Source organism: Delphinapterus leucas, chromosome 12 (assembly GCF_059928025.1).
Source record: "Delphinapterus leucas isolate spDelLeu-1000000601 "Yukka" chromosome 12, BTC_Dleu_Yukka2, whole genome shotgun sequence".
NCBI classification, from domain to species: Eukaryota; Metazoa; Chordata; class Mammalia; order Artiodactyla; family Monodontidae; genus Delphinapterus; species Delphinapterus leucas.
The window spans coordinates 48,828,767-48,842,030 of record NC_143140.1 but is presented as its reverse complement, the minus strand read 5'-3'; the positions used below and the strand labels follow the sequence as shown (position 1 = coordinate 48,842,030).

General features: G+C 36.7%; 1 protein-coding gene across 7 annotated transcripts in view; it reads left to right on the top strand.

Moving 5' to 3' along the window:
- Positions 1-13,264, top strand: part of REV3L (REV3 like, DNA directed polymerase zeta catalytic subunit) — a 187,727-nt gene that overhangs the window by 11,425 nt on the left and 163,038 nt on the right. The window lies entirely within an intron of this gene.

The window sequence follows — 13,264 nt, the reverse complement described above, 5'->3', positions numbered from 1 at the left end:
TAAAGTGAGTTTTAATAATTTCTACCTCACTGGATTATTATGATTAAACATGGTAAGCAGCACATATCTGGCATATATAGTAACGTAACTGTTACTTTCTTTCTAACCCTTCTAACTCCAGAATCTGCCACATTACTGCTATATACCAAGCACTCTTTAAAATGTTTGAGTTGAATTGAAGTGAAAAATGGAATTTTTGTAGCATTTATTCATTCCTCAGAATAGGACAAACTAAAATACCTGGACATTGTGGTGTAAGGCTCTTTACAGTTGGTCACTGACTCATATGTCTTAAGTCTAGGTAGTTACTGGTTTAAAACACTTTTAAAAAATTGGCTATGTTTTATAAGTACCCTACCCAGGCCTGATTTTTCTTTTTAAACTGTTGATGTGTGTGTGTGTGTGTGTGTGTGTGTGTATACATATACATACATATATGTATGTATATGTGTGTGTGTGTGTGTATATATATATATAGAGAGAGAGAGAGAGAAAACTATCCAAGTCTGATCTTGCCTTGAAAAAGGGCAGTGTTCAGCCATTGATCAAGGAGCAAGTACAGTTTTCCAATACTGCCGTTTAGGTTAAGTGTATTTCTTGTGAAAGAGCCTTATTTTCCAAAACCATTAGTAGTGCCTTCTTTTTTTAAAATAATGGTAGAATGAGTTGGAAGTGTGTGCGCGCCAGAGATCATAGTAAAGGTGACCGTGGGAACTATCGCTCTCTTCTTTTTTTGTCTTTTGTGAATTAGTAACACACACACAAAAATTGAAGCCTTTGGTTTTTAAACCCATTTAGTATTGTGGAATGTGGACCAAATGAATTCATTATTGCCTAGAGTTTCAGTTTTCTTCACCATATTTTTTCTACATATATTTCCAGGTTTTCTTTTGTTTTGTTTTTTAATAGCATTGTCTTCTGTTTTTTTTTCATGAAGTTATTAGAAATATTTTCAAATTAATTTTGATGAATCACACTTTGGTTGATGTTGCTTAGTGGTTATAAAATAGAAGCCAAGTTAGTCAAAAGACTTTAAGGTTACATCATTTTACTAACAGAGGTTATAGACCATTTATTGAGCCCTTACTGTGTGCCTTATTCTAAGTGTTTTAATTTTCACGACTCTATAAAATAGTTACTACTATCTCCGTTTTACAGTTGAGGAAATGAGGCATGAAGAGATTAATTAACTTTTTTTTTTTTTTTTGATTAATTAACTTTTGCCTGAAGTTATTCAGCATATGTTTACCTCATAGCATGTGAGAATTAAAATGAGGGAACATGTATTAGGCCATTACCTGCCTAAACAGAAGAAGCAGAGAAGCAGAATCTGAGACGTATGTTTCCTAACACTTCCAGAATCTGATAATAGCCATTACTGAGACATGACAGTGACCATGAATGTATTCTTATTCATTAATGTTTTTTGTAATAAATATACCCTGCTACTCTGTACTGACCCTTTTTTTCCTGAGCAATATTAATGTTTCCTCTCAGATTCATGTTCCCATTTGAACTGAATTATTTTGTTTTTATGTGTATGTGTTTATAAGGTGATGGTAGGGCTTTACTATAATATCAATCTGATATAAAATATTTTTATAAGTTAAATAATATATGAATATACTCTCATTGTGAAATTTAAAAAAGCAGAAACAGGCAAAACAAAAATTTTCCTTGGCCACTAATCCTATTCACCTCCCCACTTGTATCAATTTTTGTTTAGCAAACCTGCCCCAAAACTTAGTGTATAAAACAATAGCCATGGGCTTCCCTGGTGGCGCAGTGGTTGAGGGTCCGCCTGCCGATGCAGGGGACGCGGGTTCGTGCCCTGGTCCGGGAAGATCCCACATGCCGCGGAGCGGCTGGGCCCGTGGGCTGTGGCCGCTGGGCCTGCGCATCCGGAGCCTGTGCTCCGCAGCGGGAGAGGCCGCAGCAGTGAGAGGCCCGCGTACCGCAAAAAAAAAAAAAAAACCCAAAAAACAATAGCCATTTGTTAACCCATGATTCTGGCAAGGGCTCAGTTCAGCATTTCTGCTCCTGCTTCTGGCTGGGCTTGCTTATGCGGCTGCAATCAGCTGAGAGGTCGTCTGGAAGCCAGTTGGCCTAGAATGGCTTCACTCCTATGTCTGGATATTGGTGCTGGGGTGGCGGAGAGCCATGTGTCTCCAGAAGGCTAGCCTTCATGTGGAGGCAGTAGTAGGATTTGTAGGAGCAGCAAGTGAAGGCAAGCCCCATATATTTTGTCTGATGGGCCAAAGCAAATCACATGGCCAAGCCCTGAGTCTGTGTGGGAGGAATTTCCTAAAAGTGTGTGACTCATTAGGGGGCCATTACTGCAACAATCTGCTATACCTCTGTTGCTGGCCGACTCATTTTTCAGAAAACATTTATCAGTGTACACAATGCGCTACTCTTGAAAAAGTATAGTGTTTAAGCAGTTTATTTACCAATTCAGATAAATTAAGTTAATTTCTTGTTCTCAGTTGTTTTATTCCATTCTCATCATCCTTCAGCATCATTCCTGGTCCTATTCACCCAGCAGATTTAATTGATCACCCACTAAGTGCACAGTAGGCCATCATGAGGTGAGGAGCAGATGGAGCAATACTACTGTGTTCATCATCAAAGTTTCTTACACTTGTCCACCTGTCTGCTTCATTATATGAACAGTATTCTGTAAAAGCAGACAATTACTAACAAATTTTTTAAAATGACCAACATCTCACACCAGCCTGAACATATCTTATGTACTACATTTTTTAAATGTCTTACAAGGATTTCTTCCAGTAAGAAGAACTATATAATACAGAGGTTGTTTCAATCTGTACTCCCACCAGCAGTAATGAGACTTCTTCCATATTTTCACCAAGGTTATGGTCTCAAATGTTTTGATCTTTACCAATCTAATAGATAAAAATTATAGATCTCAGTGTAGTTTTAATTTGCATTCTTTTATTATGAGTGAGATTGGATGTCCTTCCAGATACTTGAGAGCCATTTGTATTTCTTTTTCAGGATACCACTCGTTTATCTTTTACCCACTTTTCTGTTGTGAGTCTTGGTCTTTTGCTTACTGATTCCAGGGAGCTCTTCATATATTAGGAAAATTGGTCTATATCTGGGAATTGAGTTGCAAATATTTTTTCTAGTTTTATTCTTATGGTAAATACATTTTATTTAAATAATTTTTTTTCATTTTATAACGAAGTTTGTATCTTAAATGACACTTTTAGAACACATTTAGTTGAGGTTAGGCTTAAGTATTAGCTTTGGGAATGGAAGAACACTTATTTAGAGAACTTACCTTTCAAAACCCTGACTTAAAATGAAAAGTTTCAAAAGGATCCTATCTTTGATATACTTTTTTCTCTTCTAAGTTTGGTACTATCATGAGACCACTCCTTTTGACAGACCAGTCCAAGAAGTAGGATCATCCTTTGGAGGGTAATTTTTAGATGATTGACTGTAGAGCATAGGCGGAAAATACATTTCTGTTACTTAAAATAAATTGTTAATAATGTTGCTTTGAGTGTTATCTAGTTCAGTGTGCATTGTGTGTATGTGTTTGTGTGTAATGTGTACAGTATACACACATATATATAGTGGTAGTGTTTCAAGCAGTGCTCTCGTATAACCCTTTATCTCTTTAGCCAGCCTTTACCTAATCAACCATATAGCTATATTAGTGTGGCTACATTTGGCTGTTGTTTTTCCAGTGGGCCACAAAGAAGAAAGACAAACAGACTGTGACCTTTTTTGAGAAAGCAATAATGCTACCCATTACCCAGATAATATCCTACATTTTTAATAAGATTGTAACGAGGTAGGAAGAGGATAGCAGAGGCATCTATGATATATGCAGCATCTGACATTATGAAATACTTTGAGTTCTATATAAAAGTGGAATAGAAAACTGCAAGGCTAAAGAGATTAGCATGTTTTAAGTCATTTAATGTAGTTCTCAAAAGTTTTTAAAGTTGGCAAACCCTTTCTTCATAATCATTTTACCCAGCAGCATCAAAAAAAGCAAAACCAGACAGGAATCCTTAAGTGATTCATAGTGAGGAATAGTAGAAAACCCTTTTTTGCCATGCTTTACATGGTTTTTAATTTTTCAGAGTTGTCAAGGTATTCTTTAGGGTCTGTTATATCATCAGTATCTTTATAAATGTTTCATCGACAATTAAATTTTTCTATTTATTTGTTACCAAATTGTTGACATACTATTATTTCCTTGATTGATTCTTTTAAAAAAATTCTAATATTTCTGAGGTTGTAATACATCTCACAATGTGTACATTTAACACAGTAATTTTTTCTCCTGAAAAGCTAGTATTAAACTGATGGTACATCTTATAATAGATGACTTCCTGAAGGAAATGTGACATTTCATAATTTGTTTTCTTTTTTTTTTTCATCATTTGTTTTCATTCTCTACTTATTTTTAATCTATTCTGTCATGGAATGAGACTTTCCCACTTTATTTTGTTTTTCACTTTTGCTTTGCATCTCTAATTGTTTTAACTTTTGTATATTTTGATGTTGTGTTATTGGCACATAAAGCTTTATAACTGATAGGTCTTTTTTTTTTTGCCGTATGCGGGCCTCTCACTGCTGTGGTCTCTCCCGTTGCGGAGCATAGGCTCCGGATGCGCAGGCTCAGCGGCCATGGTTCACGGGCCCAGCCTCTCTGCGGCATGTGGGATCTTCCCGGACCGGGGCACGAACCCATGTCCCCTGCATTGGCAGGTGGACTCTTAACCACTGCGCCACCAGGGAAGCCCTGATAGGTCTTTTATAGCAGTACTTTTCAAACTAATTGTGGTGAAGAATCAATTTTTTCTGATACCTCTTTAAAATACATTAAAAATGAATTACTAGGGACTTCCTGGTGGTGCAGTGGTTAAGAATCTGCCTGCCAGTGCAGGGGACAGGGGTTTGATCCCTGGTCCCGGAGGATCCCACATGCTGCGGGGCACGTAAGCCCGTGCACCACAACTAATGAGCCTGTGCTTTAGAGCCCGCAAGCCACAACTGCTGAGCCCATGTGCCACAACTACTGAAGCCCGCATGCCTAGAGCCTGTGCTCCGCAACAAGAGAAGCCACCACATTGAGAAGCCCACACACCACAATGAAGAGTAGCCCCCGCTCGCCACAACTAGAGAAAGCCCGCGCGCAGCAACGAAGACCCAACGCAGCCATAAATAAATAATAAATAAATTAAAATCCACTTCTTTAAAAAAAAAAGTGAATTACTAGAAAAATGAAATGAGAAAGAAAACCCAACAAGCTCCCTTTTTTTATTATTATATTATTAAATAGGTATAGAATTCCTGTCAAATTTCTGTAAGAGTTTCTAGTTTGATACTTGCTTGTTGCAAACCTATAACAAACAACTTTGTCATAGACTGCATTTGAGTAGCACTGTAGATTTTTTTTTTTTTTTTTTTTTTGCAGTATGAGGGCCTCTCACTGTTGTGGCCTCTCCCATCACGGAGCACAGGCTCTGGACGCATAGGCTCAGCGGCCATGGCTCACGGGCCCAGCCGCTCCGCGGCATGTGGGATCTTCCCAGACTGGGGCACGAACCCATGTCCCCTGCATCGGCAGGCGGACTCTCAACCACTGCGCCACCAGGGAAGCCCTAGATATCTTTTTTTAATCAGTCTAACGAGACCTTTTAATTTTCTTCTTGAGTCCTGTTTCTTGTTCCACATCAAAATTATTACCTATTTCCTTTTAGTTTGACTATTTACATGTTGTATAATTGCCTGTCACTATTTTTAATTCTTCTTAAGTCATTTCATTTTTTTTAACCCCATCTGAGGATCTTTCCAGTAGAGGTTTTAAACTATAAAAATTTGCTGTAATTGATGTATTTGATTTTTACTCCTATAATTTTATACTTTTAAATAATTCTGTTTTACTCTTTGCTTTCTGTTTTTTGCAGCATAAACTCTTTAATGTGCTTTATTAAGCATGATACAGTAATTTTTAAAAGCATATATACAGAAATGTAGTTTTAATGATAAAATTTGGGAACAAATAAGAAACATTTTCTTTTATGTAATACAAGGAATTTAGCTTATTTTAATTTTTATACTGTCAGCTTCTGAGTCTTTAACTTATAAATGTTGAATGTTTTAAACGGTATATCTTCTCTTTAAAAAAATATTTAGCTTATGTGTTAAATTTCAGTAGAACAATTTAGACTCACCTCTATGTATTAATTTTGTATGGAGCACCACCACTCATCTATGTATACCACACCATTTATACCCATTCTTGAGTTCCAGGGTTAATTTTTTTTTTTTTTTTTGGTTGCCTCAAATACATTTCCATGTACTATTTTTCAGGAGATATCCAGGTGGTTTACTTTTCTGAATCCTTGAATATCTGAAAATGGCTTTTTTTGTGTGTACATGTTAATGCGAGCATGGCTCAAAATGGTATTCTTGTGTCCCAGGCTTTTCCTTTAAAATTCTCTAAATATTATTCTGGTGTCTTTGAATTTTGACTGAGATAAGAAAGTCCTTTTGATGTAGACATGCTGGTGTTTTTTTTTGTGTGTTTTTTTTTTTTGTAGTACGCGGGCCTCTCACTGTTGTGGCCTCTTCCGTTGCGGGCACAGGCTCCGGACGCGCAGGCCCAGCAGCCATGGCTCACGGGCCCAGCCGCTCTGTGGCATGTGGGATCCTCCCGGACCGGGGCAGAAACCCGTGTCCCCTGCATCGGCAGGCAGACTCTCAACCACTGCGCCACCAGGGAAGCCCTGGTGTTTTTTATTTTGGGATAGTTCTTCTATTATGCCTTTGATTATTGCTTTCATTCCATTTGTTATGGTATTTTGTTTTTAAATTAATGAAATACCTGTTATTTGTGGATTGGTTTACATTTCTTTTTTATACCTGCCTTCCCTCTTATTTTTAACTTTGTGCTTTCACGTTCTTGGTGATCCTTTTTGTTTTCATCTTCTTACATTACTATTTTCCTGTAATACAGATTCTATTCTTTCTCGTCTCCAGTATGGATTTTAATTTTGTTGTTTATATTTCTTTCCTTTTCCTTATCTCTTAGAGTGCCATTTATATCTTAGTCTGTGTATCTGTATTGTGTTTTTATTCCTTCCTTTTTTTTTTTTTAAGAATATGTTGGGGGTAGGAGTTTATTAAATTATTTTATTTATTTTTGCTGTGTTGGGTCTTAGTTTCTGTGCGAGGGCTTTCTCTAGTTGTGGCAAGCGGGGCCCCTCTTCATCGCGGTGCGCGGGCCTCTCACTATCGCAGCCTCTCTTGTTGCAGAGCACAGGCTCCAGACATGCAGGCTCAGTAGTTGTGGCTCACGGGCCCAGTTGCTCCACGGCATGTGGGATCCTCCTAGACCAGGGCTCGAACCCGTGTACCCTGCATTAGCAGGCAGATTCTCAACCACTGTGCCACCAGGGAAGGCCCTATTCCTTCCTTTTGTAACTGATCATCTTTCCTTATAAAAGATGTTTCACAGAAACTGTATTTTCTTGTGTCTTATCGAGAACACAGCAGAGATACTGTCTACATTTTTTCTGTTTCCTAATGTAAATTATCACAGATTCTTTTCTTTGGCATTTTAAGAAGATGTGCTGAATGTTTGTATAGGTCCCAAGTTTATCCTTCTATGAACAAGAGGCTATTTATCCACTCCTGATGTTTGCAAGCAGGCAGAGTTTGGAAAGTCCAATTGATTATCTTCATTTTTGCTTATAAACTGATAGACTTGCCTTCCCAGATATACAGAGCTAATAATTGAGCACAGCCCACTTAGATGAAAACATTCATTTAGTATGCCTGTACTGGATTGAGGTTTAAGAGTTTTCCCCTGTTCTAACTGCACAGTCTCTGTCATGTGGGAGCAGAGTTATTCCCGGATAACCTGAGGATCTTTCTTTCTGTCTGTTTTTTTGTCTTCTCTTTCTGTCTGTCTGTCTGTCTTTCTATCTTTCTTTTCTCCAGAGCATTACATGAAAGTCTCCAGGTCGTAAAGGCCCTTAGGACTTCTGGTGGTTTTTATCAGTGAGGGAAGCTCATTTAACATCCAGAATGGAGAGAGCTATGCTCCATCAGTTTTGTTGATACTAGGAATTGTGTTTTTAGAATAGATGAAGAAAGAGAGGTATTGAGTGAGAAAATATAACCTTGGTATTGAGCGAGAAAATACAACCTTACATATTTTAGAAAGATTTTAGTAGGGAACTGGTTTCTGTTTGAGCAGATTATATTTCCAAGGTAGAGAATAGTGCTGTATATCTTAAATATTTTAGTGAAAAATTGGAAGAGTTATTTTATATTTCATAGATTCTAAGATGTTTATCCTGCCCCCCCACCACCAATTTTACATCTCAGTAATTGGGATGGGTCTTACCATCAGTGACGCACCATATTTAATTGGAAGCATATTCTTTCTTAGTAGTACAAAAAAATGTCTTATAATCATTGGCATTTTAGATTCAGTGAAATATAAATAGATGTTTAGCTTAGTGCCATTCTAAATTTAATCTCCTCACTTCTTGTGAGTAAAGAATTAATAGCTTTTTTTCCCCTGGACTGTTTTGGTCTTGGGTTAACTCTCTAGCTTTATTCACCTAGAAACCTGATAGAGATAGAATGTCAGTTGTGTAACCAAGCACCTTTGCTTTTGGTAATAATGAATCATGATTAGTAAAGTACATATGGACTGGGAGGACTGTGAATAAACTGTAAATACCAGTGGGAGGCAACAGCTTTGGGCTTTCCTGGGTGTGATAACTCTTATAGTTGAGTGAGTCTACTGTGAGGCTGGGAATCTATGTCTTCAGGACTGGAGTTGGTGGTTACTATTCGGTACTTTCAAGCTAGGGTAGTTACTACACCGGTCCTTGTGATCGTGTTCTCTTTTACCTGACCTGCCACCTGGGGGGCCAAAGAGAATACTCTCTGAATTGCTGTGAAGACGACTACTGAAGAATAACTACCTGACACTGCCTTGCTGGCATGTTGTTTTATATCTTGCTAAGTATAACCAGTATCTAGTGTGGCCTCTTTGGGTCATGTGCATCTCAGTGTCTAGAAACAACAGGGGTGTTGTTCTTGTATTTGGTGATTTTATTTAACTTTTTTTTTTGTTGTTTTCAGTATTTGCTGAGTGAAGCTGTACTTATTACTTATTCTTAGTAAGAATTTTAAATTATAAATATATAATAAATATGAGAATGTCTGTAATATGTATAGGGTAAGGAATATAAAAAAATCTGTTTACTACCCAGAATAAACATTACAAATATCTTTGAAGCCTCTGATTGCCTCCTCCTCTCTTATCTAATTTTGGTTAATCATTTCCTTGTTTTTCTTTATAGTTTTACCTCATTTGTAAATATCCCTAAACAATATATTATTTGGTTTTATCTTTTTAGAGTTATTTATGTGTGTCTGTTCTTCTGTGATTTCCCCCTGCCCCAACCCAACATTATGTTTTAGGGAATCACCTATGTTGAATTATATAGCTGTAGTTCATTCCTTTTTACTGCTGTATAGTATTGTGTTATATGAGTATATCACAATTTTATTTATTCATTCCCCTATCTGTGAACATCTGAGTTGTTTCCTGGTCTTTTTTTTTTTAATCCCCAGTTACTGACAATGCTGTTATGAAAACTGTTGTACGTGTCTTCTAGAGCATGTGTATAAGAATTTATCATGGCTGTACTAGGGGTGGAATTGCCGTGGTATGATGTGTACATCTCTATTTTATTGGGTAATGCCAAATTGTTTTCCAGAGTGGTTCTATCAACTTATATGCCCACCAGCAATGTATGAGAGTTTCTGATGTTCCCCATCTTCACCAACACTTAGATTTGTCAAACTTAAGTTTTAAATGAATTCTTTTAGGTGTAAATGATCTCCCTCATTGTGAGTTTGTATATTTTCTCTCACTAGTAAGGTTGAATTTTTCTGTATGTTTATCATCTGCTTGTCCTATCATACATTGAGAGGAATGTTAAAGTCTCCAACTTGTGGATTTGCCTGTTTCTCTTTCAGTTCTATCAGTTTTTGCTTAAAGTATTTTGAAGCTTTTGTTGGGTTCTTACATATTTAGGATTATCATGTCTTCTTGGTGAAATGGCTTCTTAATCCCTAGTAATATTCCTTATTCTGAAAGTCTTCCTTGTCCGTTATTAATATAGCCACTCCAGCTTTCTTTTAATTAGCTTTTAGCATGGTATATCATGTCAAGAATTGTGAAGGGGCTGAGATTTTTACGTTCTTGCAAGCTAACAAGTTAACTTGCCACAAATTTCATAGATGCTGGCATTAGACAGATTCCTGATTTTCTACTTTATTCACTACTAATAAATAAAAATTTCTACTTAATTCACTACCAATTGCAGTTGGGAGATAGTTGCAGGTCAAGTACTGAGAAGTAGATTCAAAGACACCTACCACAGTACAGACCCATGGAGAATTGTCTCCTAACATATCTTTTTCCATCCTTTTACTTTCAACCTACTTCTGGTTTTATATTTAAAATGGGTTTCTTGTAGATAGTATGTAGTTGGGCTTACTTGTTTACCTAGTCTGACAGTCTCTGTCTTTTAATTGATGTGTTTAGGTTTTTTACATTTAATGTAATTAATAATATGGTTGGACTAAACTCTGATACTGTCTCTCATAGCTCTTGTGTAATTTGTTCTGGGTTTTTTCTGTTTTTTTCCCCACTCTTCCCTGCCCCCCCCCAATATGATGAAATTTATCTTTAGGGAGATTTCCTTCATGATAATAGTTGTTGTTGACATTCCTTAAGTATTGATATGTCAGAATGTGAAGTTATGCTATAGAGGCATATACTTTTTGTCATGTCCTGAGATCTTTCAGATTATTAGTAAAATATAAACTTGTAGTAATTTTTGTCCCAACTAAAACCAGTCTGATTCGATTTGTGTACTATTAAATATGGTCCAGAATTGTTGCTGTTGTGAAGATAGAATATAATGTAATAATTCCAGTAACTTATGAAGTAAGGTATGTTTTAGTTTTATATGCTGAAACATATTCTTATTTTTCTATGTTAATCACTTGAAATTCATTGGATTTTCATTCTGAATTATGTTTCAGTTGTTATTATAACTTTACATATTTAATTTGGAATAAGAAAGTAATATTACATATTACCAAGTAGCTAGACCCAGATATGTTTATTTTACTCTCCTAGGACTGTATAGAATTACGTAGACATTAGTTACAGTAGAAGTAAGAATTCAGGATTATTTTGTTTTGTTTTTTTTAACCTGTTATTTGAGAAAGTGGTTTGGAGGTATAAATGGGATACCTTTTAAAGGAGAGATTTTTCAAGATCATTAAAAATTAATAAAACAATTAGTTTAAGTAAAACAAATTTAAGGCTTGGAAATTTCAAAGAGTAAAAAATATTTTGTTTGAGTAGATCAAGTTGCTTTGAATTATCAAAAGTAATAGATGAGACTTATGTAGTTTCTTTTTATATTATAAGGTAGATGAATAAAAAGGAATACTATCTTAGAAGAAAGCAAGAGATGCTTCTGATTTTTTCCTTTACATCCACTGAGGTGTGTCAGACTTACCCAAAAAAAAAAAAAAAAAAGAGTCTTTGGATATGTCTGCTTCAAGCGTCTAAAAGTTTAATCATAAAAAAAACACTTACATTTGAAATCTGGAGCTTAATAGTGTGGAATGGGTATTAGTATCTTTACAAAAGTTGTTTGGGGGGAATGAACTAGTTCATTGTAAGCATTTTTGTGTGATCTCAGCTTTACATAATAAGATTTCTTGTCATTGATAAATTTTACTTTTTCACAGAGAGGAAAAGTGTTTTGTTTGACCCATGTCCCAGTAGCTGGCAGATTTTGAAATGAGGATATCTCTAATTTGATATTGGAGAATAGTCACATCAAAGGACAAGGAGCCAAATGCAAGAAGAATTTTCTTTTTTGGCAGAAAGCCCCAGTATATACAGATTCTTTTAAAAAATTGGAGTAAACTTCATCATGGGCAGTTTCTTGTTTAGTATGGTAAATTCCCACTGTAGCCCCACCATAGACCCAATAACAGAGGGTTAGGCTTTTGCTGACAACTGTGATATTTTCTGGCTCTACTTTTGCAGTTGTAGAACTGGAACACGGAATTGTTTTTCCTCCGATAAAAAGGAATACTCTGAATTACTTAAATGCAATTGGAAATCTGATCCTACGCATATTGATATATGTACACACACAGAAAAGAAAAGTGAAACATGTATGGTGATTTTTTAAAAATCCTAATACGTTTTTTTCTCCATAATTATTCTTTGATACATTATAGGGCTTTGGTAAATATTTATTGAAGAAAAGAATTCTCTGTATATTATCTTAAACAGGTGGCAAACCCTTACATGTATTGTAGATTATGGACTTTCACATCCATTCTCTGTCCATTTCTATTGTTACTACTTTAATTGAGGACTCATTATTTTTGCTTGGACCATCATAATAGCCTCTCACCTTGCCTTTAACTTCACCTTTATTTACTTATTTTAATTTTTTGGCTGCATTGGGTCTGTGTTGCTGTGTGCGGGCTTTCTCTAGTTGTGGTGAGCGGGGGCTTTTCTACATTGATGTGCGTGGGCTTCTCATTGCGGTGGCTTCTCTTGTTGCAGAGCACGGGCTCTAGGTGCATGGGCTTCAGTGGTTGTGGCACACAGGCCCTAGAGTGCACGGGCTCCAGTATTAGTTGCAGCATGCGGGCTCAGTAGTTGTGGCTCACGGGCTCTAGAGTGCAGGTTCAATAGTTGTGGCGCACGGGCTTAGTTGCTCCGCAGCATGTGAGATCTTCCTGAACCAGGGATTGAACCTGTGTCCCCTGCATTGGCAGGTGGATTCTTAACCACTGCACCACCAGGGAAGTCCCCTAACTTCACCTTTTTCCACATCTAGTCCTTATAAGGTCACTAACGTGATCTTTCTTAAACCCAGATACCATCCAAATGTTGACATTGACAGTGGTACAGGAAAATAGGTGAAAAACAGCTAATAACCTAAATGTTTAAAAATAAGGGATAGTTACACCTATATGGTACCTATGGTCTGCTATACAGTCATCAAAAATCTTACTAAGAAAGAATAGAAGGGAGAAATGTCCACTTGCATGACTAAGTGAAGAAAATAGGCTTCAAAGTAGTTTGTACAGGGCTTCCCTGGTGGCACAGTGGTTGGGAGTGCGCCTGCCGATGCAGGGGACA